A 25900-nucleotide genomic window follows, 5' to 3' on the forward strand; every position below is an offset into this window, starting at 1 on the left:
CATACTCCTGTCCTCTAGTGTGGCTCTAGTTACAGAGGCGGGTGACACGAGGATACCCTCACAACAAGCCAAAGGAAGAGGTTAATTTTAACTATTTCTAGATACTGGATGACGAACAGTAGTAGGGATAAAAATTGAAACATGGAGCTGCTTGGTGACATTTTCGTTTCATTTCATTGTTCAATGCTTTTGCACTGCCAGATTAAAACGTATGGTGCTCAGCATATAAGAGATAAATCTGCACGCAACTGGCAAATATATTATTACAATACACGAAATAATGGGATCGGGAATATCTTTCCAAGTCAGGGTGGTGAGTGACTTGGATAAAGATAAACATGACGAAAGGTGTTGTCTATGCCGATAACTGAACGCAAAACTGCTTGCCAAGGGTGGCGCAGTGGTGCACACTGCTGCCTACGGCGCTGAGGACCGGGTTTTGATCTCGGCCCCGGGTCACTGCCTGTGCGGAATTTGCGTGGGTTTCATTCCCACAACACAATGATGTGCAGGTTCGGTGGATTGGGCACACTAAATTGCCCTTAATATGAAAAATAGCTGAGTACAAGAAAAAAACTGCTTGCCAAAAGTACAATGGTTGTACAACAGAACAGGAAATTCAAACTCCATAATTCATCAGAAATTGTGAAGAGTTGAGAAAGGCTTGAAAAAGGTACTGTCGATAAAAGTTGATCATAATTGCCATATAAGGAGTAAGATTATGTGCTCAGTACACAACCACATTCCTCTGACATGTGCTCTCTTTGAAACTGAAATGTATTAATATGCCGGCATTAGGATTCTCCCTTCTCAATCACCAATACACAAATTCTGTCACCAAACCATAGCATGAGCAGCCAAATTAAGATTCCTGCCTGTCTGATTTGCATTTTTCTCTGTGGGCCAGCAGTGAAACCACAAACCATGGCTCTATCGCGAGATTGACTCCCTACTGAAGGACACGTTTGAGGCGTTCAAGTCAGGTGACTCTGACCTATACAGGAAATCCAGGTACGACCTCCGCAAAGCCATCCGAGATGCCAAGAAAGAATATCAGACCAAGCTAGAGTCACAGACTAGCGTTACAGGCTGTCGGCGGTTGTGGCAAGGCCGAAACAATATAACGGGCTGCAAAGCGAAGACGAGCAGTATCTCGAGCAGCAGCGCACCCCTCCCCGATGAACTCAATACATCCTACTCGGTTCGAGCAGGAAACCAACGATCCACTGCCGAGTGCCCTTGACACACCCAAACCCACCATCACAGCTTCCAAAGTCAGATCGGCTTTCCTGAAAATGAACCCTCAGAAGGCGACAGGTCCAGACGGGACTCTGGTTGTGCATTAAGAGCCTGCACGGACCAGCTGGCAGATGTGTTCACGGACATCTTTAACCTGTCCTTACTCTGCTCCGAGGTCCCCACCTGCTTCAAGAAGACTACCATCATACCAGTGCCAAAGAAAAACCAGGCAACATGCCTCAATGACGACCGTCCGGTGGCCCTGACTTCAGTTGTAATGTAGGGCTTCGAGAGGTTGGTCATGAAGCACATCACCTCTATACTCCCAGAATGCCCTGATCGACTGTAATTCGAATATCGACGCAATCGGTCCACAGCAGACGCCATCTCCCTGGCCCTACTCTGATCCCTAAAGCATCTCGGCAACAAGGACTCCTACATCAGACTCCTATTTAATGATTACAGCTCCGCCTTCAACACCATAATCCTAGACAAGCTCAAATCAGAGCTCCAAAACCGAGGACTTCGCTCCTCAGTCTGCAACTGGATCCTCCACTTTCTAACCCACAGACCACAATCAGTAAGAATAAACAACAACACGTCCTACACAATAGTACTCAATAAAATCCCCGCAAGGCTGAATACTTAGCCCCCGACTATGTTCCCTGTACACACACGACTGTTTGGTTCCAACTCCATCTACAAGTTTGCAGACGATACGACCATAGTGGGCCGGATCTCGAATAACGACGAGTCAGAATACAGGAGGGTGATTGGGAACCTAGTGGAATTGTGCAGCGACAGCAATCTACCCCTCAATGCCCGCAAAACTAAAGATTGATCATTGACTTCAGAAAGCAAAGTATTCTATACACCCCTGCCAGCATCAACGGCGCCGAGGAGGGGATGGTTAGCAGTTTCCAATTTCGTGATTGCCGTGTGGGCTTATTTGGTCCGATCGAGCCACAGTATTCCAGGGATATGCATCAACCTTACCGTGGGGTTTCAGGCATTTTGGGGGTCTTTAGTCCAGATTTGGGTCAGGCAGCGTCTTCCTAGGTTAGGTTGGGCCTTGTCCCTTGTTCGGTTCCAGCGTTGATGGGCTGGTCGCGAACTCTTGGAATCGCGCCTGGGAATAGCCCTGGTTGAACTTCCATGTGTATCAAACTGTCTGAGGCACCAGCAAAATATTGCCACAAGCAAAGTAATATCATGTGCTTTTGGATCCAACAGATAAGCAATCCTTGTTCAAGTCACAATCCCAATTAACTCAAAAATGTCCTTCCAGTACACAACAGATTGCATTAAATGCAACAGTGCACACTATATACATTTGTGAAACACCTCAAGCAAAACAAACTACCTTAAAATAGTGAGAGGTATAAACTAGACTTCTCGTTGGCCAGTATATGCATGTTAAAAGTACGCACTGTTTTGATACTTGCTGAACTGCATGGCTGACACGAGCATTCACATAATTTAGTGCTTATATCTTGAAGATAAAGGATAGTGTTAATCTTTAAAATATAGTTCCTGCAGTGTTAAAAATAATTTGATTAAAATCAGGTCGTAACTGTGCGGTAAATCCTGATGCAACCTCTACTCATTATTTGTATATTCACATTTTCAAGGCAGTTCCTGCTACCAGGTAGATTTAAGATGGCGAGCTTTTAGTATTTAGCAGAATTTGAATTATTCATCTCAGAACCATTTTAGGTAATGGATATGCATCAAGGCGTTCATTTCTCCGATTCTACCTCGGAGTCTACTCTGCTTTGCGGACATGACTCAAAAACAAGCATAGTAGACTCCGAGGTAGAATTACAAAGTCCTACAAATATGAATTTAAAGAGCTGAAATAAGTATTAAATACTGCAGCAACTTCCTGCGATAAACATGTTATCCGCCGTAATTTCTCCAGTGAACTTTGACATCCAAGAATTTGTAATTCTAATTCCAGCAGAAACAATAACAACTTGTATTCCTGATCAATCCCTCACTTTAAAATTGTTAGTGACAGACATGCACTGATCGAATCAACAGATACCGGGAAATGGCGAGTACGAGAGTAGTTACGAGGCTGCAGCTCCGACGTCAACAATGGAAGAGCACTACATTGCAGGATCAACATAAAACTTAAAAGCTGATCATATAACGAGCACCTCACAAACTAGTTATTAGAATTATAAACCACAACCTAGAAAATTACGGGCTAATGCTGCTAAAATCTCAGTTACTCTTTTAGACCTGACTCAATATTATCTGCATATTTGGTGAGGCATTACCAGTTACAAAAGATTCATAAAATATATTCAAATATTAACAAATTTGCATTACTTGATGATAAAGATCCCTCCAATTACTGCAATGGAGGCCCAATTTTATTTGTGGGGTGAGGGAGGGGGTTAGTTCCGCAGGTTAGATTTTCTGAAAATACTTTACAAGACGAATGAACAGAATGCAATATAGGCGTGCGCTAAACACATCAACTGAAAATGATTTTCTTTAGAGGTTGAGTACCTCAAGAAAATTTACTTCCTTGGTAAAATCTAGCTGCCTATTTAATGCTAGAATTCTCTTGAAAGCTACCTCCAAAATCCAATGTTTTTGCTTGCAGCATTTGGATGTGGTACCTACAATATTGAAATATTCATACAGAAAATAGAACATGTAGCAAGGTTGTTTGGGTTGATTATCTCACTATTTCTCCTCAGAATCCAAAATACATGTAAAATGTACAGGAGCATGTGTCTACATCAAGTGCTCTACAGTATGAAGTTCATAAACATAGTAATTAAGAATTGGAAATGGACGATGTGGGTCATCATTCTTGTTAAAACCCATTGTCTGAGTTGACGAACGCGGCGGAGAGTGCAAATGCCAGGAGCTTATTCCAAGAATGATGGTCACAATCCTAACAAAGTTTCTTGGGCATCAATCCTTCCTCCAATCACTGTTAAACAGCACAAAGGTAGTGCCCTACTGTTCCACCTTCAGAAACAGCAACGGGCTCATCCAGAGCAGCTAATACAATGGTAGTTATTTGCGATCGATCTTCCCATTCTGCTGAAGACGTGAGGATAAAAGCCTGAATGAAAATTACAGAAAGACATGGCATGCATCTCTTCTGTGACAGATGTGTTGACGATCTCGGATCAGTATCCTATGCACCATTTAGGGTGTTTGATCGCTGAAGACCTTCATCTTTTCATTTTGATGTTTGTCTGCACTTCTTTCCAGTTGCAGTGGCACAAGGGTGTACATTGTATTCTTCTGTTTGAAGCTTAAGTAGTGTGACTCATCTTGTTTAGCTGAGTTCTATATTAAAGACAGACACAAAGTTCACTCAGTAAGCTTTGCGCCGGTGAAGGAGAGATCTGCTGAGTGAGTGAGACACATTTAGAGTGGGAATTGGAACTTGGTAATTTGGGCAGTGTATAATTTGGCACAGAGTGGGAGGAGATGCAGTTTCTCTTTTTGTTCTGTTTCCTTCGTTTGGCTTTGTAACTGGTAATGTGCAGGGAGAGACCCAGAGTGCAGTCCGAGAAGCAGGGAGAAAACCAGGGAGCACCCTGGGAAGGTAGCTGACATAAAACCTTACCCCCAAGATTCCAGCGGCCTTCATTTTCGGGAGCGGGAGAGAGCCAGGGAGCAGCTTGGGCACAGGTAAGTGATAGATATTCTGCTATTCTGAGTGATCCGACTGAGGGGTGGGGAGTGGGGAGGGGGGGGGGGGGGGACACACTGAAAAGTGACGTCACAGGAAAGCTGTGACCTGATTGGCTGGTAGGGAATCTGCACTGGTTTTAGAAATTAAACATTGTTAAACTAATTAAACATAATGAATGAATTACTAAATCATAATTTAGAGGGGTAGCTAGGCCAGAGACTGGAGAGTACTGTAATTCGCATTTACATTTATAGTAGCAATCTAGTGCTAGGAAATATATAGTTAACAGATACTTATTTTAAATTTAATTTTTAATTTAATTCACATTGCGTTCACTAATTAATAAATTAGAGGGTTACAGTGCTCTGACTGAGAGATGTGACCTGTCTGGGAGGATTCCAGCGTCCCGGATGGCTTAATCTGCACAAAGTGCACCCAACTGGGGTGCCTCACAGACCGCATTGTCGGTTGAGTAGCAGTTGGATGCACTTAGGAACATGCAGGTGGCGGGAAGCGTCATGGATAGCAATTATATAGATGTGGTCACAACCAAAGATCAGGCAGAGAGATGGGTGACTACCAGAAGGGGCAGGCAGTCAGTCTAGGAATCCTCTGTGGTTGTCCCCCTCTCGAACAGTACCCTTTGGATACTGTCGGGGGGAATGGCCTATCAGGGGAAAACAGCAGCAGCCAGAGCAATGGCACCACGGATGGCTCCGATGTTCAGCACTGAGGGTCAAAACGCAGAAGAGCAATAGTCATAGGGGACTCTATAGTCAGGAGCACAGATAGGCGCTTTTGTGGACGTGAAAGAGACTCTAGGATGGAATGATGCCTGCATGGTGCCATGGTCCAGGATGTCTTCGAACAGTTAGCGGGCATCCTGCAGGCAGAGGTCGTGGTACATATTGGTACTAACGACATAGGCAAGAAGGGGGATGAGGTCCTGCATCAGAAGTTCAGGGAGCTAGGCAGAAAGTTAGAAGAGAGGACCTCAACGGTTGTAATCTCGGGATTACTCCCTGTGCCACGTGCCAATGAGGCTAGCAATAGGAAGATAGGGCAGCTAAACACGTGGCTAAACAGCTGGTATAGGAGGGAGGTTTTCAGTTAGCTGGACCACTGGGAGCTCTTCCGGGGCAGGTGTGACATGTATAAGAAGGACGGGTTGCACCTAAACTGGAGAGGCATAAATATCCTGGTCGCGAGGTTTGCTAGTGTTACACGGGAGGGATTAAACTGGTGTGGCAAGTGGGTGGGTACCGGAGCAACATGTCAGAAGTTGCAAAAATTGTGGGAGAACGAGTAAATCGGGCCACTATGGATCTGTGGAAGAGCAGACAGGGAGATGTTGCTGAAACCAGCGGGACTGGCGGGCCTGAAGTGCATCTGTTTTAATGCGAGAAGTACAACAGGTAAGGCAGATGAACGTAGAGCTTGGATCAGTACTTGGAACTATGGTGTCGTTGCCATTACAGAGATCTGGTTGAGGGAAGGACAGGATTGGCAGCTAAACATTCCAGGATTTAGATGCTTCAGGCGGGATAGAGGGGGATAAAAAAAGAAATTAAATTAAAAACGCCTATTTTCACAAGCAGGTTTCAACTGGAGTTACTGTGAAAAGCACCTAGCCGCCACATTCCGGCGCCTGTTCGGATAGCTGGTACGGGAAATGAACCCGCGCTGCTGGCCTGCCTTGGTCTGCTTTAAAAGTCAGCTATTTTGCCCTGTGCTAAACCGTCCCCTTGTAAAAGGGGTGCAGGAGTTGCGCTATTGTTTAGCGAGAATATCACAGCTGTACTGCGGGAGGACACCTCAGAGGGCAGCGAGGCTATATGGGTAGAGAGCAGGAATAAGAAGGGTGCAGTCACAATGTTGGGGGTTTACTATAGGCCTCCCAACAGCCAGCAGGAGCTAGAGGAGCAGATAGGTAGACAGATTTTGAAAAGGAGTAAAAGCAACAGGGTTGTTGTGATGGGAGACTTTAACTTCCCCAATATTGACTGGGACACACTTCGTTCTAGGGGCTTGGACGGGGCAGAGTTTGTAAGGAGCATCCAGGAGGGCTTCTAAAAACAATATGTAGATTGTCTAACTAGGGAAGGGGCTGTACTGGACCTGTACTGTACTTGTATTGGGGAATGAGCCCGGCCAAGTGGTAGAAGTTTCTGTAGGGGAGTATTTCGGGAACAGTGACCACAATTCAGTAAGTTTTAAAGTGCTGATGGACAAGGATAAGTGTGGTCCTAGGGTGAATGTGCTAAATTGGGGGAAGGCTAATTATAACAATATTAGGCGGGAACTGAAGAACATAGATTGGAGGCGGATGTTTGACGACAAATCAACATCTGACATGTGGGAGGCTTTCAAATGTCTGCTGAAAGGAATTCAGAACCGGCATGTTCCTGTGCGGAAGAAGGATAAATACGGCAACTTTCGGGAACCTTGGATAACGAGAGATATTGTAGGCCTCGTCAAGAACAAAAAGGAGGCATTTGTCAGGGCGAGAAGGCTGGGAACAGACGAAGCCTGTGTGGAAAATAAGAAAAGAAGGAAGGAACTTAAGCAAGGACTCAAGAGGGCTAAAAGGGGTCACGAAAAGTCATTGGCAAATAGGATTAAGGAAAATCCCAAGGCTTTTTACACGTATATAAAAAGCAAGAGGGTAGCCAGGGAAAGGACAGGCCCACTGAAGGACAGGCGAGGGAATCTATGTGTGGAGCCAGAGGAAATGGGCGAGGTATTAAATGTATACTTTGCATCAGTATTCGCCAAAGCGAAGGAATTGGTGGATGTTGAGTCTGGAGAAGGACGTGTAGATAGCCTGGGTCACGTTGAGATCCAAAAAGATGAAGTGTTTGGCGTCTTGAAGAATACTAGGGTGGATAAGTCCCCAGGACCTGATGGAATACTGAAGGAGGCTGGAGAGGAAATTGCTGAGGCCTTGCCGGAAATCTTTATATCCCCACTGTCTTCAAGTGATGTCCCATTGGATTGAAGAATAGCCAATGTTTTTCCTTTGTTTAAGAAGGGTATCAAGGATAATACAGGGAACTAGAGGCCTGTGAGCCTTACGTCAGTGGTAGGGAACTTACTGGAGAGAATTCTTCGAGACAGGATCTACTCCCATTTGGAAGCAAGTGGTCGTATTAGCGAGAGGCAGCACGGTTTTGTGAAAGCGAGGTCTTGTCTCACTACCTTGATAGAGTATTGAGAGGAGGTCACAAAGTGAATTCATGCAGCTAGGGCAGTAGATGTTGTCTATATGACCTTCAGTAAGGCCTTTGACAAGGCCCTCATGGCAGACTGGTACAAAAGGTGAAGTCACACGGGATCGGAGGTGGGCTGGCAAGATGGATACAGAACTGGCTAGGTTACAGAAGGCAGAGAGTAGCAATGGAAGGGTGCTTTTCTGATTGGAGGGCTATGACTAGTGGTGTTCGGCAGGGTTCCGTGCTGGGACCTTTGCTGTTCGTGGTATATATAAATGATTTGGAGGAAAATGTAACTGGTCTGATGAGTAAGTTTGCAGACGACAGAAAGGTTGGTGGAATTGCGGATATCGATGCGGACCGGCAGAGGATACATCAGGATATGGATCATTTGGAGACTTGGGCGGCAAGGTGGCAGGTGGAGTTTAATCCGGACAAATGTGAGCTAATGCATTTTGGATGGTCTAATACAGGTAGGAAATGTACAGTGAATGGTAGAACCCTCAAGAGTATTGAAAGTCAGAGAGCTCTTGGTGTACACCTCACTGAAAGGGGCAAAACAGGAGGAGATGCTGGTCAAGAAGCCAGACGGCATGCTTGCCTTCATTGGCCGGGCCATTGCCTAGAAATATTGGGAAGTCATGTTGCAGCTGTATAGAACCTTAATTGGGCCACACTTGGAGTATAGTGTTCAATTCTAGTCGCCACAATACCAGAAGGATATGGAGGCTTTAGAGAGGGCGCAGAAGAGATTTACCAGGATGTTGCCTGGTATGGAGGGCATTAGCTATCAGGAGAGGTTGAATACACTTTGTTTGTTCTCACCCGAACGAAGGAGGTTGAGGTGCGACCTGATAGAGGTGTACAAAATTATGAGGGGCATAGACAGAGTGGAGTGTCAGAGACTTTTTCCCGGGGTAGAGGGGTAAATTACTAGGGGGCATAGATTTAAAGTGCGAGTGGCAAGGTTTGGAGGAGATGTACGTGGTAAGTTTTTTACACAGAGGGTAATGGGTGCCTGGAACTCGCAGCCGGAGGAGGTGGCGGAAGCAGGGACGATAGTGACGTTTATGTATTGACAAATACATGAATAGGATGGGAATAGAGGGATACGGACCCCGGAAGTGTAGAAGATTTTAGTTTAGACGGTCAGCATGGTCGGCGCAGCCTTGGAGGCCGAAGGGCCTGTTCGTGTGCTGTACGTTTCTTTGTTCTTTGTTCTTTTTTCCTGGCCTTCATCAGGACTCATCTTCAAGCCTTCCAAAAGCATCCGGAAGCCAAATATTTCAAACACTGCCGTTGTTACATAATACGTATACTTCCGCTGGATAATTGTAGTTGCACTGCCAAACAGAGCAGACAGCAGGTGATCAATGCCAAAGCCAGCACAGCTCCCACGAGCAGATGAGGCGATTGTTGCGCGGGGCCATAATAGCTGCTGTAAAGAATGTCTTGCAACCCAATTCGGAAATTACAATAACCCATATGGAAGCAACAAAGGCATGTATAATGTTTTGGTTACAGATCCATCGCTCACAACATTAGACATGGGATGTGGAGCAGATAATTTGTGCTTCCCGCTCTATTTTGGCCGCTCACTCTTCTTGCACTCCGGTTGCCGACGCATTCATATAGCAGAGACAGAGTCAGAATACAACAGAGCCAGAATACTGCAGCGCCAGCTGCCGGCGTCCGGCAACGTGCAGGTATGACTGCGCAAGGAAAGGAAGAGAAAGCTTGAACAGGAGACAAGTTCAGGATGCAGGGCCACTATCCCCACAGCGGAGCCCTCCGATAGTGGGGGCGGCCAAGGCGAAACTTGTTTTCATTCTTAACACATCTTCTGTGGTGTAATTATTCTGTGACATAGTTCTATCTGCATCACTTCAGAGACCGAAAAAGAACGGCATCGCCTGTACAGGCAGCCGTGGCTAACCATGTGGGAGGAAATAACATCTATGTTCTCTTCTCTGTTTTTATTAATTATTTGCTAAATCTTTCTCAATAAATCCTACTTAGTTCATCATTGCTAAGTATTCGTACATTGTTGGGTCAGGTCCAAATGAGGACCCTATTGTTAAAAATTAATTATTCGGAACTTAGTCATTTCAAGTAAAAGATTTTGATATTCAAAATCTCCTAAACATCAGAGGCCTCCTTCAGTGCCTCAAATTGTCTATGGTCCCATCCCTAATATTAAAAAAAATGACTGACGTAAATTTGATTCACACAATCGGCAATATAAAGTTATCTCCAGTGGATGTCAGTGAAACCGTGGTGTCTTTGTGTGAAAGAGCATTTTTGCCAATTCTTACCCGCATTGAGCCCAATCTCTGTTCATATTAAAATAGATTCGCTCTCTGCTAACATTGCAGTGTCATACTTCTGGTCATATTACAGAAGGCCGTGACACAATTGCTTCTGCATACAGCGCAATTTCGGTTGCTAACATGCAGGACCCCGGCCCTTTTTGTAATACACGACAAGATAGAATCCCGCCGTCAGCAATCGGACCGACGCCGAGATACATGTGGCTGGGGGATCGGAGAATCACCCCCAAATAGTCTCTGAACTCGGAAACCCCCGGGCGTGGAGTGTGCTGCCAGCGGAAAAAGGAATTCCCGATAACTGGAGAACTCAAGTCAACGTCTCCGTTATTACTGCTTGGCTCAGAGTCTTTATTTAAAACACAAATTACTGTTTCACTTGTACTTATGTGCTTTATGGACATGCTTATATCACATTGGATCCTGTGTCAATGCTCTGAGTTTGTGTGAGAAGGAGAGATGATCTAATTAAAGATGCTAAATTAGAATACGTTTCCTGGCCTTGGCAAAAAAGAGGCGGGTTGAGATGTGCGGTCATTAGACGCGACAGCTGATTACGAGTTTCGTATTAGTCAACAGTGTTAAGTTGCAGATATCGTCTGTTCTGTCTCTTTGGATAAAGAAGGACTGGAGTCTGGTTTTGGCTGGACAGCTGGTTGTGATGCAGAAGCTTGTCAGGTTATTTATCAAGGCTCCTCACCGCCAGGCACCCGGGTTCGATTCCCGGCTTGGGTCACTGTCTGTGCAGAGTCTTCACGGTCTCCCTGTGTCTGCGTGGGTTTCCCCCGGGCGCTCCGGTTTCCTCCCACAAGTCCCGAAAAACGTGCTGTTAGGTGAATTGGACATTCTGAATTCTCTCTCTGTGGACCCGAACAGGCGCCGGAATGTGGCGACAAGGAGATTTGCAATGTAACCTCATTGCAGTGTCAATGTAAGACTACTTGTGACACTAAAAAATATTATTATTATTTACAACTCAATTGCTGCAATCCGATTCGCACATAATAGTCTGCTTCTGTGTTCTACGTTCCATGCATGTGGAATCCACATCCACAATTATACATAAAATGACGCCCTCTGTGGCATAACAAGAGTCAGACCTTTTATAAAGAAAACTCATAAATGGGCGAATGAAGTCATAAAAAAGACGAGAGCTTATGTCGTGAAAATTAACATATTATGTGGTGCAGTGGGAACGGATAGTGGATGTGCTTTAATATAAAAATATAGTTTAGCTAATCGAATTTAAAGAGACAAGAACGAATGCAACATAAGAACATAAGAACTAGGAACAGGAGCAGGCCATCTGACCCCTCGATCCTGCTCCGCCATTTAATGAGATCATAGCTGATCTTTGTGGACTCCGCTCCACTCTCAGGCCCGTACACCATATCCCCGAGTCCCTTTATTCTTTAGAAAGGCATCTATCTTTTTCTTAAAAACGTTTAAAGAAGGAGCCTCAACTGCTTCACTGGGCAAGGAAGTCTAGAGATTCACAACCCTTTGGGTGAAGAAGTTTCTCCTACACTCCGTCCTAAATCTGCCTCCCCTTATTTTGAGGCTATGCCCCCTAGTTCTGCTTTCCCCGACCAGTGAATCCTGAAGGGGGAGGGCAAACAGGCAGAGGTCGTTGTACATATTGGTACTAACGACATAGGCAGGAAGGGGCATGAGGTCCGGCAGCAGGAGTTCAGGGAGCTAGGCAGAAAGTTAAAAGACAGGACCTCGAGGGTTGTAATCTCGGGATTACTCCCTGTGCCACGTGCCAGTGAGGCTAGAAATAGGAAGATAGAGCAGACAAACACGTGGCTAAACAGCTGGTGTAGGAGGGAGGGTTTCCGTTATCTGGACCACTGGGAGCTCTTCCGGGGCAGGTGTGACCTGTATAAGATGGACGGGTTGCATCTAAACCGGAGAGGCATAAATATCCTGGCCGCGAGGTTTGCTAGTGTCACACGGGAGGGTTTAAACTAGTATGGCAGGAGGGTGGGCACGGGAGCAATAGGTCAGAAGGTGAGAGCATTGAGGGAGAACTAGGGAATAGGGACAGTGTGGCTCTGAGGCAGAGCAGACGGGGAGGAGTTGCTGAACACAGCGGGTCTGGTGGCCTGAAGTGCATATGTTTTAATGCAAGGAGCATTACGGGTAAGGCAGATGAACTTAGAGCTTGGATTACTACTTGGAACTATGATGTTGTTGCCATTTCAGAGACCTGGTTGAGGGAAGGGCAGGATTGGCAGCTAAACGTTCCAGGATTTAGATGTTTCAGGCGGGATAGAGGGGGATGTAAAAGGGGAGGCGGAGTTGCGCTACTTGTTCGGGAGAATATCACAGCTATACTGCGAGAGGACACCTCAGAGGGCAGTGAGGCTATATGGGTAGAGATCAGGAATAAGAAGGGTGCAGTCACAATGTTGGGGGTATACTACAGGCCTCCCAACAGCCAGCGGGAGATAGAGGAGCAGATAGGTAGACAGATTTTGGAAAAGAGTAAAAACAACAGGGTTGTGGTGATGGGAGACTTCAACTTCCCCAATATTGACTGGGACTCACTTAGTGCCAGGGGCTTAGACGGGGCGGAGTTTGTAAGGAGCATCCAGGAGGGCTTCTTAAAACAATATGTAAACAGTCCAACTAGGGAAGGGGCGGTACTGGACCTGGTATTGGGGAATGAACCCGGCCAGGTGGTAGATGTTTCAGTAGGGGAGCATTTCGGTAACAGTGACCACAATTCAGTAAGTTTTAAAGTACTGGTGGACAAGGATAAGAGTGGTCTGAGGATGAATGTGCTAAATTGGGGGAAGGCTAATTATAACAATATTAGGCGGGAACTGAAGAACATAGATTGGGGGCGGATGTTTGAGGGCAAATCAACATCTGACATGTGGGAGGCTTTCAAGTGTCAGTTGAAAGGAATACAGGACAGGCATGTTCCTGTGAGGAAGAAAGATAAATACGGCAATTTTCGGGAACCTTGGATGACGAGTGATATTGTAGGCCTCGTCAAAAAGAAAAAGGAGGCATTTGTCAGGGCTAAAAGGCTGGGAACAGACGAAGCCTGTGTGGCATATAAGGAAAGTAGGAAGGAACTTAAGCAAGGAGTCAGGAGGGCTAGAAGGGGTCATGAAAAGTCATTGGCAAATAGGGTTAAGGAAAATCCCAAGGCTTTTTACACGTACATAAAATGCAAGAGGGTAGCCAGGGAAAGGGTTGGCCCACTGAAGGATAGGCAAGGGAATCTATGTGTGGAGCCAGAGGAAATGGGCGAGGTACTAAATGAATACTTTGCATCAGTATTCACCAAAGAGAAGGAATTGGTAGATGTTGAGTCTGAAGAAGGGGGTGTAGATAGCCTGGGTCACATTGTGATCCAAAAAGACGAGGTGTTGGGTGTCTTAAAAAATATTAAGGTAGATAAGTCCCCAGGGCCTGATGGGATCTACCCCAGAATACTGAAGGAGGCTGGAGAGGAAATTGCTGAGGCCTTGACAGAAATCTTTGGATCCTCGCTGTCTTCAGGGGATGTCCCGGAGGACTGGAGAATAGCCAATGTTGTTCCTCTGTTTAAGAAGGGTAGCAAGGATAATCCCGGGAACTACAGGCCGGTGAGCCTTACTTCAGTGGTAGGGAAATTACTGGAGAGAATTCTTCGAGACAGGGTCTACTCCCATTTGGAAGCAAATGGACGTATTAGTGAGAGGCAGCACGGTTTTGTGAAGGGGAGGTCGTGTCTCACTAACTTGATAGAGTTTTTCGAGGAGGTCACTAAGATGATTGATGCAGGTAGGGCAGTAGATGTTGTCTATATGGACTTCAGTAAGGCCTTTGACAAGGTCCCTCATGGTAGACTAGTACAAAAGGTGAAGTCACACGGGATTAGGGGTGAACTGGCAAGGTGGATACAGAACTGGCTAGGCCATAGAAGGCAGAGGGTAGCAATGGAGGGATGCTTTTCTAATTGGAGGGCTGTGACCAGTGGTGTTCCACAGGGATCAGTGTTGGGACCTTTGCTGTTTGTAGTATATATAAATGATTTGGAGGAAAATGTAACTGGTCTGATTAGTAAGTTTGCAGACGACACAAAGGTTGGTGGAATTGCGGATAGCGATGAGGACTGTCTGAGGATGCAGCAGGATTTAGATTGTCTGGAGACTTGGGCGGAGAGATGGCAGATGGAGTTTAATCCGGACAAATGTGAGGTAATGCATTTTGGAAGGGCTAATGCAGGTAGGGAATATACAGTGAATGGTAGAACCCTCAAGAGTATTGAAAGTCAAAGAGATCTAGGAGTACAGGTCCACAGGTCATTGAAAGGGGCAACACAGGTGGAGAAGGTAGTCAAGAAGGCATACGGCATGCTTGCCTTCATTGGCCGGGGCATTGAGTATAAGAATTGGCAAGTCATGTTGCAGCTGTATAGAACCTTAGTTAGGCCACACTTGGAGTATAGTGTTCAATTCTGGTCGCCACACTACCAGAAGGATGTGGAGGCTTTAGAGAGGGTGCAGAAGAGATTTACCAGAATGTTGCCTGGTATGGAGGGCATAAGCTATGAGGAGCGATTGAATAAACTCGGTTTGTTCTCACTGGAACGAAGGAGGTTGAGGGGCGACCTGATAGAGGTATACAAAATTATGAGGGGCATAGACAGAGTAGATAGTCAGAGGCTTTTCCCCAGGGTAGAGGGGACAATTACTAGGGGGCATAGGTTTAAGGTGAGAGGGGCAAGGTTTAGAGTAGATGTACGAGGCAAGTTTTTTACGCAGAGGGTAGTGGGTGCCTGGAACTCACTACCGGAGGAGGTAGTGGAAGCAGGGACGATAGGGACATTTAAGGGGCATCTTGACAAATATATGAATAGGATGGGAATAGAAGGATACGGACCCAGGAAGTGTAGAAGATTGTAGTTTAGTCGGGCAGTATGGTCGGCACGGGCTTGGAGGGCCGAAGGGCCTGTTCCTGTGCTGTACATTTCTTTGTTCTTTGTTTGTTGTTCAGTGGAAACAACCTGCCCGCATCTATCCTATCTATTCCCTTCATAATTTTATACGTCTCAATAAGATCCCCCCCGCATCTTTCTAAACTCCAATGAGTACAGTCCCAGTCTACTCAACCTCTCGTCATAATCTAATCCCCTCAACTCTGGGATCAACCTAGTGAATCTCCTCTGCACTCCCTCCAGTGCCAATATGTCCTTTCTCAGGTAAGGAGACCAAAACTGAACACAATACTCCAGATGCGGCCTCACCAACACCCTATACAATTGCAGCATAACCTCACTAGTTTTGAACTCCATCCCTAAGCAGAAATATGGCATATAGCACTAATAGCTGGAACAGGACCGAGAGTAAAAACAGAAAAATAACATTTTTTTGAGATTACAGTTGAAGCAACAGTTCGTACATTAATATCAGACATAGTGTATTACAACAGTGCATTGCTATGTGAATGCTGCCATCGTTTTCAATGTTAGAAAGATGTTCCTACTGAAACTAGACAGGCACAATGTTTTCATAATACAAAGAGACGTGTACTGGAATTAGAATGAGAGGCAGTTTATTTTTGACAAGTGGGCTGCCACTAATAAATTGTAACACTTACAGAAGCAGAGTTTAAAATAATAAGAATGAAGTGATTGTCCAGTGGGATAAAAGCAATGTCATGGTTTCACTTTGTGAAAGGAAGGGAGTGTCGATCTAATAATATTAGGGGCAGATTTCAATGTAGTCTGTGTGCTGACATCACCGTCGGTATCTCGTACACTAACACCAATACTGGGTGTCACGGGCATGAGATTCAGAGCATGCGGCACTGTTGCCTCACAGCGCCAGGGACCCAGTTCAACTCCGTCCTTGGATAACTGTCTGTGTGGAGCTGGCATTTTCTCTGCAGGTCCGTTTGGATTTCCTCTGGGGGCTCTGATTTCCTCCCACAGTCCGAAGATGTGCAGGTTGGTGGATTGGCCATGATAACATTCCTCCTTAGTGTCCAGCGAAGTACAGGTTAGGTGGGGTTACGGAATAGGTCAGGGAATTGACCTAGCTAGGGTACTCTTTCTTAGGGTCCGTACAGACTCGTTGGGCCGTATGTCCTCCTTCTGCACTATAGATATTCTCTGATTCTACTTACATCATTGCAATACTTTGCCTCCGAAAATGGTCAAGGATCGTTTAACTGTCAATGGAATTCGAATGTTTATCAAAATGGGCACGGTCAAAATGGGAATTTTGAACAGATCATATCAGTACCAAATAATTAGCAGCACTCTCACTCCTGAGTCTGAAGGAATGGGGTCAATATTCATTGCAGTATCAACGGCTTAATCTGGATGCACCTCCAGGTGTCACGACATGTTCAGGTTTATTCTGATGACTTTTTTTTTTAGACGCTGAGGCAGGAAGGGTGAAATGGCAGAGATATCATTCTGCACAGTTTCCCCATTCAGCGAGGCAGGGTTCCTCTCTTATTGTTTCTTTCGACATTTATGCATCTACCGCATCATTTGGGTTCCTGCCTCTGTCTTTGCTAATCCCGAATAAAATATGATAATTACATACATTGTGGCACGTGTTATTGATTTCAGCTGGCAAAAATAGTTATACCTATGGGGGTGCCAATCAGGAGCTGGGGTTGAACATACTTCCTGCACACGTGATCACCGGAGACACCTGAAGCTTCCTGGATTTGCCATATAGTACAGGAGGAGCATGTCACGGATTAAAGATCTCCTGCCATGACTACACTTAAGCCCCTTATTTACTCCCTGTTAACAAGGAAAGAGAGCAACAATAAGGCTACAAATTGCCACAACCAAGGGCTCGGAACAAGGGAGCGCTGCAAGCAACCACCCAGTGCGGTCTCTGGGCGAGGGGAGATCCCAGAGTGCAGGGGTCTACCCACGTGGCAAACGCACAGTGGGCGGACTTGTTGGTTGCCCCCGGGACAAAGGGAGACCACTGAGTGCAGGGGCAGACCCACATCGTAGACGCAACATTGGCAGCCAGGTTGCGTCCCTCCTGGACAAAGGGAAACCCCGGAGCGCAGGGACACGACCGCATGGGCAGAGCAGTGACAGCGGCCACCCTGGACGGCATTCTAACAAAGGGAAACCCCGGAGTGCACAGACAAACCGCATGGGGAGAGAAGTGACAGGGGCCACCCTAAATGGCCCCCTGACAAAGGAGAACCCCGGAGTGCAGGAGCGCGTACAAAAGGTAAGTGTGGTTAATCCCACAGGAACGTGGGGACAGAGGCCTCCCACCAGGATAGTGACCTGGAACGTAAGGGGACTCAACGGCCCAGTGAAAAGATCCAGTGTCCTCATGCACCTAAGAAACATGAAAGCCAACATAGTCTTCCTCCACGAGACACGCCTGAGAGAACAGGACGGACTGCGGGTAAGAAAGGGCTGGGTGGGGCAGACCCATCACTCCTGCTATGGACGAGAGCCAGGGGGTGGCAATACTGATCAGCAAAAGGACGATGCTTCGGGCGACGAAGATGGTTACGGACCCAGGGGGGTGGTACGTCATGGTCAGCGGGCCCCTGGATGGTGCACCATTAGAACTAGTTTACGTGTACGCGCCCAACTGGGATGAAACAAGCTTCATCAAAAAGGTCATGTCAGAAATCCCCGACATATCGACGCACCGACTAATCATGCGGGGGGGGGGGGGGGGGGGGCGGGGGCTTATACTTTGTACAAGAACTAAGGACTGACAGATCAAGTTCCAAAACGGGGAAAACCTCAAACATGGCAAAGGTCAATTTATGGAACAGATGGGAGCGGTGGACCCCTGGAGGTTCATCCACCCAAGGGAGAAGGAGTTCTCCTTCTTCTCTCCAGTACACAACGTATACACCAGAATTGACTTCTTTGTAGTGGGGAAAACGATGCCTCCGGGGCTAGATAAAGTGGAATACTCTACAATCGTGATATCAGACCACGCTTCACATTACAAGAACGTGAGGTTTGAAACGGGCAGGGCCCAACTCCCCACATGGATGTTAGGCACTGCTCTACTAGCTGACAAGGCCTTCAACGAACAGGTATCGCAGGCCATAGCACAGTACACGGAGAACAACCAAAACGGGGAGGTCTCACCCTCCACGTTATGGAAAACGCTAAAGGCTGTAGGAAGAGGGGAAATTATCACTTTCAAAGCACGAAGGGGTATGGAGGAAAGGGCGGCTAGGCAGCAGCTGGTCGGCTCCATACTGGAGGTAGAAGCTAAATACGTCGTGGCCCCGACCGTAGAGCTCCTGGCGGAGAAGAAAGAGCTACAAAGGAGCTTCGACCTGTTCTCCACCATGAAAGCAGTGCAACAGCTCCGCCAGGCATGGGGGACCCTATACGAACACGGAGACAATGCCTGCCGCCTGCTGGCGCACCAGCTGAGAAAGCAGGCAGCCACCAGTGAAATTGCACAAATCAGGGATATCAGAGGCAAATTAGAAACAGAACCAGAAAAGATCAACAAAATATTCAAGGCCTTCTACCAACGACTGAACACCTCAGAGCCCCCAACGTGGGAGTCCGGGATGAAACGGTTCCTTGATGTACTGGACATTCCAGTCGTGGGGGAGGGCAGTAAACGAGCCCTGGAAGCACCACTAGCACTGGGAGAGATCATGGACAGCATTAGCTCCAGGCAGGCTGGGAAGGCACCGGGATCAGACGGGTTCCCGGCGGACATTTACAAAACATTTGCAACAGCACTGGCTCCGCACCTGCGGGAGATGTTCACAGACTCGCTGGCTAGGGGCACACTGCCACCTACGCTAGCACAGGCCTCAATCTCGCTCATACCTAAGAAAGATAGAGCCCCAACGGATTGTGGGTCGTACAGACCTATCTCACTGCAGAACGCAGATGCCAAAATACTGGCCAAAATCCTAGCCCGAAGGCTAGAGGACTGCGTACCGGAGGTGGTCGCAGAGGCCAGATGGGCTTTGTCAAAGGTAGGCAGCTAACCTCGAACATCAGGCGCCAGCTGAACGTGATAATGACCGCATGAGGGGAGAGAACACCAAGGTTATCATCTCCCTGGACGCAGAAAAGGCCTTCGACAGAGTCGAATGCAAGTACTGCATAGAGGTACTGGAGCGGTTCGAGCTTGGAACAGGGTTCACCTCCTGAGTAAATCTCCTATACAACGCTCCCATGGTGAGCGTACAAAATACCAACTCCCGATACTTCCAGCTGCACAGGTGCACCAGGTAAGGCTACCCACTGTCTCCGCTGCTGTTCACTCTAGCGATTGAGCCATTAGCAATTGTTCTCTGTTCAGCAAAAAGCTGGATGAGGATCCGAAGGGGCTGCAGAGAGCACAGATTATCGCTCTATGCAGATGACCGGCCCCTCTACATTTCGGACCCAGAAATCAATGTGGACGGAATCACAGGGGGGTGAAGAATGCTAGGATCCCAAAGAAGGTTTTACAAAAAAACAAAGTCCCAAACCTACAATTCTACCACTGGGTGACGACAGCCGAGCGAATAAGGGGATGGATCAAGGAGCCAGAAGCAGAGTGGGTGCACGCAGAGGAGGCCTCCTGCAAGACGACCTCCCTCCGGCCCTCGCCACGGCGGCACTCCCATACCGACCCACAAACACTCCCACAACCCGGTCGGTACAGCCACCCTCCAGTCCTGGAACGAATTACGGCAGCAATTTGGCATGACCAAAATATCGGACAAAGCTCCCATCTGCATAGAGCGATAATCTGTGCTCTCTGCTACCTGGGGATCCAAATAGCCCATGACTGGACTATGGTTCACACCAGCGCCGACTGACGCCACCTCCAAAAAATGCGGGCAGGATGGAAGGACACTGACAGTCAGGGACCTAAATACGGACGGCAGGATCGCAACACTGGACGAATGTCGGAGAAATTCCAGCTAGCCAAGGGAACGAGCTAAGGTACCTGCAACTCAAAAACGTCCTATGAAAGGAGACAAGGACGTACCCACAACCTCCACGACAGCCATTACTGGAAGAGTCACTGGACGCAAGCATCCTAGATAAAGGGAACTGTACCGACATGCATGAGCAATTGGCAGAAAGGGCCGACACCGTACTGGACGCAACAAGAAAGAAATGGGAGGAAGACCTCAGGATTGAAGTAGGGTGGGGACTCTGGAGCGAAGCACTGCATAGGGTCAACTCCACCTCCACGTGCGCAAGGCTCACCCTGACGCAACTAAAAGTGATACATAGAACCCACCTAACAAGAACCCGAATGAGTAGGGTCTTTCCGGAGGTGGAGGATAGATGTGGACGCTGCCAAGGAGGCCCGGCCAACCACGCGCACATGTCTGGTCTTGTCCCAGACTTGCGGGGTACTGGACAGCCTTCTTTGAGGCAATGTCCAAAGTGGTGGTGATCAAGGTGGAGCCATGCCCGAAAGTGGCGGACTTCGGGGTATCAGACCAGCCAAAGCTATTCCTGGGGAGGAAGGCGGACGCCCTTGCCTTTGCCTCCCTGAACGCTCGCCGTAGAATCCCGTTCGGTTGGCGGTCAGCAGCATGACCCAAAGCTGCAGGCTGGCTGTCCGACCTCTCAGGATCTCTCCAAATGGAGAAAATCAAATTCACCATCCGAGGGTTGGACGACGGCTTCCACAGAACGTGGGAGCCATTCACCCGTTCAACAGTTTTGGGACCTGTTTGTGGCCAACGAACAAAAGGAATAACAGCCAGGTAGCCAAGAATCAGGGAAAAGTAGCCAAAGTGTGAGAGGGAGGGACGGACCGGCGGTGGGGTAGGGGGAGGGGACAGCTAAAGCTCAGAAAAAAGAACGGCAGACCACAGGAGACGGGGGGGGGGGGGGGAGCGAAGAGGGAGGAGACATGGAACAATAGAGGGGGACTAGAGGGGGGCGGGCAAGGGAATGATAGCCGGAAGGAGAGCACAAGATAACAAACTTTGCAAACACAGGAACAGAGAGCAAGGGAAACACAGGCGAAGGACGGGACGAACGGCCGAAGCGGAAGTGAACGCGAGATGACAACGGCAGGTAAAACCGTCCGGGAGAAGCAAGTAACAGCACCAACACCAGATCCATGCTCGTATTGCCCTCTCTGTATTGGACATAACTAATGGAATTGTTTCTCCGGCACCCAAATGTATATGCACCTCCCCAGTCCCCCCCCCCTCAAAAAAAACAGGTGCCTATGTATGTGCTAAAAATATTGCTAACTGTACAGAGTTGCTGTTATTGAGCTATTGCACTATATCCTACCAGTTTTTTTTTATTAGTTTAGTTTTCTTCTCTTCTATATATATTTTTTATTCTGTGTACATAACTGTAAATATACTTTGTTCAAAAACCCAGTTTGTTTTTGTAAAAAACAAAGCTTAAGCCATATTAAATGACTTAAGCTTAAGCCATATTTGAGGGCAGCACGGTAGCACAGTGGATAGCATTGTGGCTTCACAGCGCCAGGGTCCCAGGTTCAATTCCTCGCTGGGTCATTGTCTGTGTGGAGTCTGCACGTTCTCCCGTGTCTGCGTGGGTTTCCTCCGGGTGCTCCGGTTTCCTCCCACAGTCCAAAGACGTGCAGGTTAGGTGGATTGGCCATGCTAAATTGCCCTTAATGTCCAAAAAGGTTAGGAGGGATTATTGGGTTATGGGGATAGGGTGGAAGTGAGGGCTTAAGTGGGTCGGTGCAGACTCGATGGGCCGAATGGCCTCCTTCTGCACTGTATGTTCCATGTTCTATGACTGTTTACTTACCACGCTTGTGCTAACTTTTCTTCCCTTACCCTAATTTGTTTACGTATATTACATGATTATAATGATCACTGGCTTGCAATTTTTGGGTTGTTTCTCAGTTTTACCCTCCTCTAAACAAAGAAAACACTTATTATACTCCAACCTGGGTGTTCATGAAACTCGGCTGTGCTCCGCCCCTGCTCAGTCTGACCTCCGCATGCAGTCTTTTCAGTTTCATCTTCTCCCAATTTCACCAAACTCACAATGTTCACCGAACTCGCAAAGAATTTTCACTCAGCCAAACCAGGCACTCACAGTGCAGACAAGCATACACTGATTAGTGTCTGTTTACGTCGGCCTCGAATTACAATGCTCTGGAAACTGGATTAAAACAGTTGCACAATGAAGCAGGTAGAGAAGAGGCGGGAGACATCGGGATATATTTTCGGTAGGTATATGTTTGATACTATTAGTTTCTAAATATGTTTAAAATGCAAAGAAAGTGAAAGGAAGTTATATATTTTTAAAATGTTGGTTTGTCATGGGCTGTTAATTCCGTTAAATGGGTACTTTATTGTATAAAGTGAGTTTGGCGTCACAGAAACAGAAATAAATAATATTTTTAACTTTGCTTTGTCATGATGATGTTATTTATATTAAATTAAATATAATAGACAGAATGCCGTGATCACCCGCTAACGAATATGATTATCCACCGCGGTTACTCCGTGTTATTTGTCACGGTTTCGGTGGGCCGTTGTGTGGCTGATGAGCCTGTTCCTAGAGTCACATCTTCAGTTATTCACTTGACAGTAGTTTTCAAAAGGTGGGTTGGGTCCTTGGACGCTCGGTCGCGGGTATTATTTTCGAAAGCTTGCCATCGGGTGTTCTCTAAGAATTGTGACCCTTCACTTGCGAAGTTTCTCCAAGTAAGTTACTTCTGAGCAAAGATCTCTCAGGCATTGACACCTACTTCCATTACTTGAGATAGGCCTCCAAGGTGTATTTGAATAGCTTCTTTGTCCTCCTCCTCCTTCCTTGAGCTTGGTGAAGAATATTTGCTTTGGGAGTCGGGATTTTGACGTCAAAAGCATGTGGGTGGGCCAGCCAAGTTGGTGTTGGATGACCATGGCCTCGACAATGGTGCTCTTGACTCCTTCGAGGACCGTAATCTTAGCATGCCTGTCCTGCAAGCTGATTCAGAGTTGACGGTCATTTACAATTTGCAATGCATATAAGCTGTGATGTTTAAGGGCCTCCCTGATGTAAAGTCCTGATTATAAGCCTTTGTGATTGCTCCCAGTCCTTTAATAACGTTTATTGTCTTAGTTGACATATGCAAGCTAATGTGAACTATCGCTCTCGCAGGTATCACTGCCAATCAATTACCCACTCCTAGTGCATTGCCAAAGGACATCCCGAAACGATGTCAGAGGAGATGTGTGCCAGGACACCACGTTCCAGCAGCTGCTGCTTTCAGATCAGATTGTAACATTAAAAATTAATATGTCAAAACCCACCCCTTGCCCCTTTTCCTTTTCCTCTTCTCCTTTTGCCCTCTTCCCTCCCTCCTTCTTCCCCCTCTTTCCCCCGACCCTCCTCTTTACAAATAGACAGAACGTTGTGTTTATATTGATAAAATATTTTATTACCATTGTACTTAAGTGAAAATACATATTTTTGGAAGACATTTTTGAAAGTTTGGGTAGTTGCATGTTCATTTAATGTCATTGTTCAGCCGATGAAGTTAAACGTTTAGATAACTGTTAACTGATTTGAAAGTTTTGTATTTATCATATTAACTTTGTTAATAAATGTTTTACAATACATTTTACAAGCTATTAAAAATGTCTTACTGAAATATCAAAACACAACATTTAATCATGAGATAATTATAAATGAATAAGATAATTGAAGCAAACAAAGCAGAAACATAATAACATGGTTAACACTGTGGCGCTTCAGTGCAAAATAATGTTATTTGACAGCTCGACCGCCCAGAAGAGAAACTCAGTTTAGCCCAATCCCCGCCCTATCTCTGTAACTCCACCTAACCTGCACATCTTTGGACAGAAAGGGATAATATAGCATGGCCAATCTACCTAACTGGCACAACTTGGACTGTGGGAGGAAACAGTAGGACTCGGAGGAAACCCATACAGGCACAATCAGAATGTGAAAACTTCACACGGTCAGTCACCAACGGCGAGAATCGAGACCCGATGCATGGCGCTGTTATGTTAAAATGTGCCACCTTGATCGAGAAAGGAAGTAGTAAAAACGCAATTAAGGGATAAGTAATGTGAAATAATGAGCCACTGGTTTTAGTATTACATCATCAGAACCATTATGATGCAATTAAATCAGGGGGATTGTTTAATTATGAATAGCGAATCGATCGATGCACCTGCGTATTGGTACTCAGGCCAGTGAAAACTCTATTTCCTCTAATTATTTAAACAAAAGCCCGCATCTGTTGAACTATTGTTGTTAACTCTGTCCCAGGATTGTCGCAGGCGGTGAGAGCAAGCTTAATTTCCTGTTGTGCTAATGGTGCACCTCATGCAGTGCGAAACGCATGTTCCTGCAAACTTCCTGACTTGGGGTCTTCCAGATGTGCCGTCGTGGACCACATTATATGGCAATTTGGTGCAGAGTTCCAGCAGTGCCAGACTAATACCCGAGCCGGGATCGACAGCTATTGTCTATCAATTATACTCGCCTGTAATTCTGAAGTCAGCTCTGGAATTTTATATACATATAACTAAATGTCAGAATTTCAAACTACAAACTGTAACATGTTCAATGTTTTGCATTAGTGGGGTAACCCTCATACCCGGCCAGCAAGGGAAAATTGTAGGTCTGTGGTATGGTCGTTAGGATCATCATTCCAATGTGGCGTTGCTAATGGCATTTTAGTCTCGATAACAGTGGAAACGATGTAAATTAACTGTGCTAGTAAAAATGCCCCGGAACCATCACGTAAACCGCCACTAAGGCAACTGAGGAAGTTTGCATTGAACTAATTAACTGAACTGGAATGAAAACTTGCTTTGCATTAGTAATCGAACTACCAAATTGTCAAAACCCATTCAGGCGAACAAACCTGAACAAAGGTTTTTATGAACCTGGACTCTTTGAGAGTCTAGGCCCACATCAAGATTGTTTACTCTTAACCGCCGCTGGAAAAGCTCCCAGCGCTATTGAATTATGTCGCAATGTCAGTTGGAATGGGCAATAAGAGGTAAACCGCGCAGCATGCAGCGGTTCAAGATGCTGGCTTCACAGCACGATGTCGAGCATAATTGAGGACGGACAATAAATTCCACACTTGCTTACAACAAAGAACATATAATTTTAAACACACCAAAATATTGCAAATTGCTGTTAAATAGGTTTCTCGAAAAAGAACAAGAAGTAGTTGAAATGCTAAGCATTCAGGTCGCATCTATCGACGAAGAAAAACTTTCATATTTCAAATTAACAACCGGATATAGAATCTCCGTTGACACTATTTAAGAGAGGGGGTTTATCTTACCACTATTTAAGTAACATCTAACATCACTAATAAACAACTGATCTGAGCATCTCTGTTGGCCGGATCTTCCTTTGCGCTAAATGATAGCTGTGTGCCCTGTAGTGAATATGCATATGTTTTAAAGTACATAAATGATCTTAAAGAATTTCGGAAGGTCCTAAACTGTTCAAAGGCGCTTAATTAATGCACATTTTTGGT

At 46.3% G+C, this 25900-nt stretch overlaps 1 pseudogene; it reads right to left on the minus strand.

Moving 5' to 3' along the window:
* Positions 1-4072: 4072 nt before the first annotated feature.
* The window catches only part of LOC140418090 (putative divalent cation/proton antiporter TMEM165), a 72721-nt pseudogene continuing 50893 nt past the window's right edge, over positions 4073-25900 (minus strand).

This window comes from Scyliorhinus torazame, chromosome 5 (assembly GCF_047496885.1).
Source record: "Scyliorhinus torazame isolate Kashiwa2021f chromosome 5, sScyTor2.1, whole genome shotgun sequence".
Lineage (NCBI taxonomy): Eukaryota > Metazoa > Chordata > Chondrichthyes > Carcharhiniformes > Scyliorhinidae > Scyliorhinus > Scyliorhinus torazame.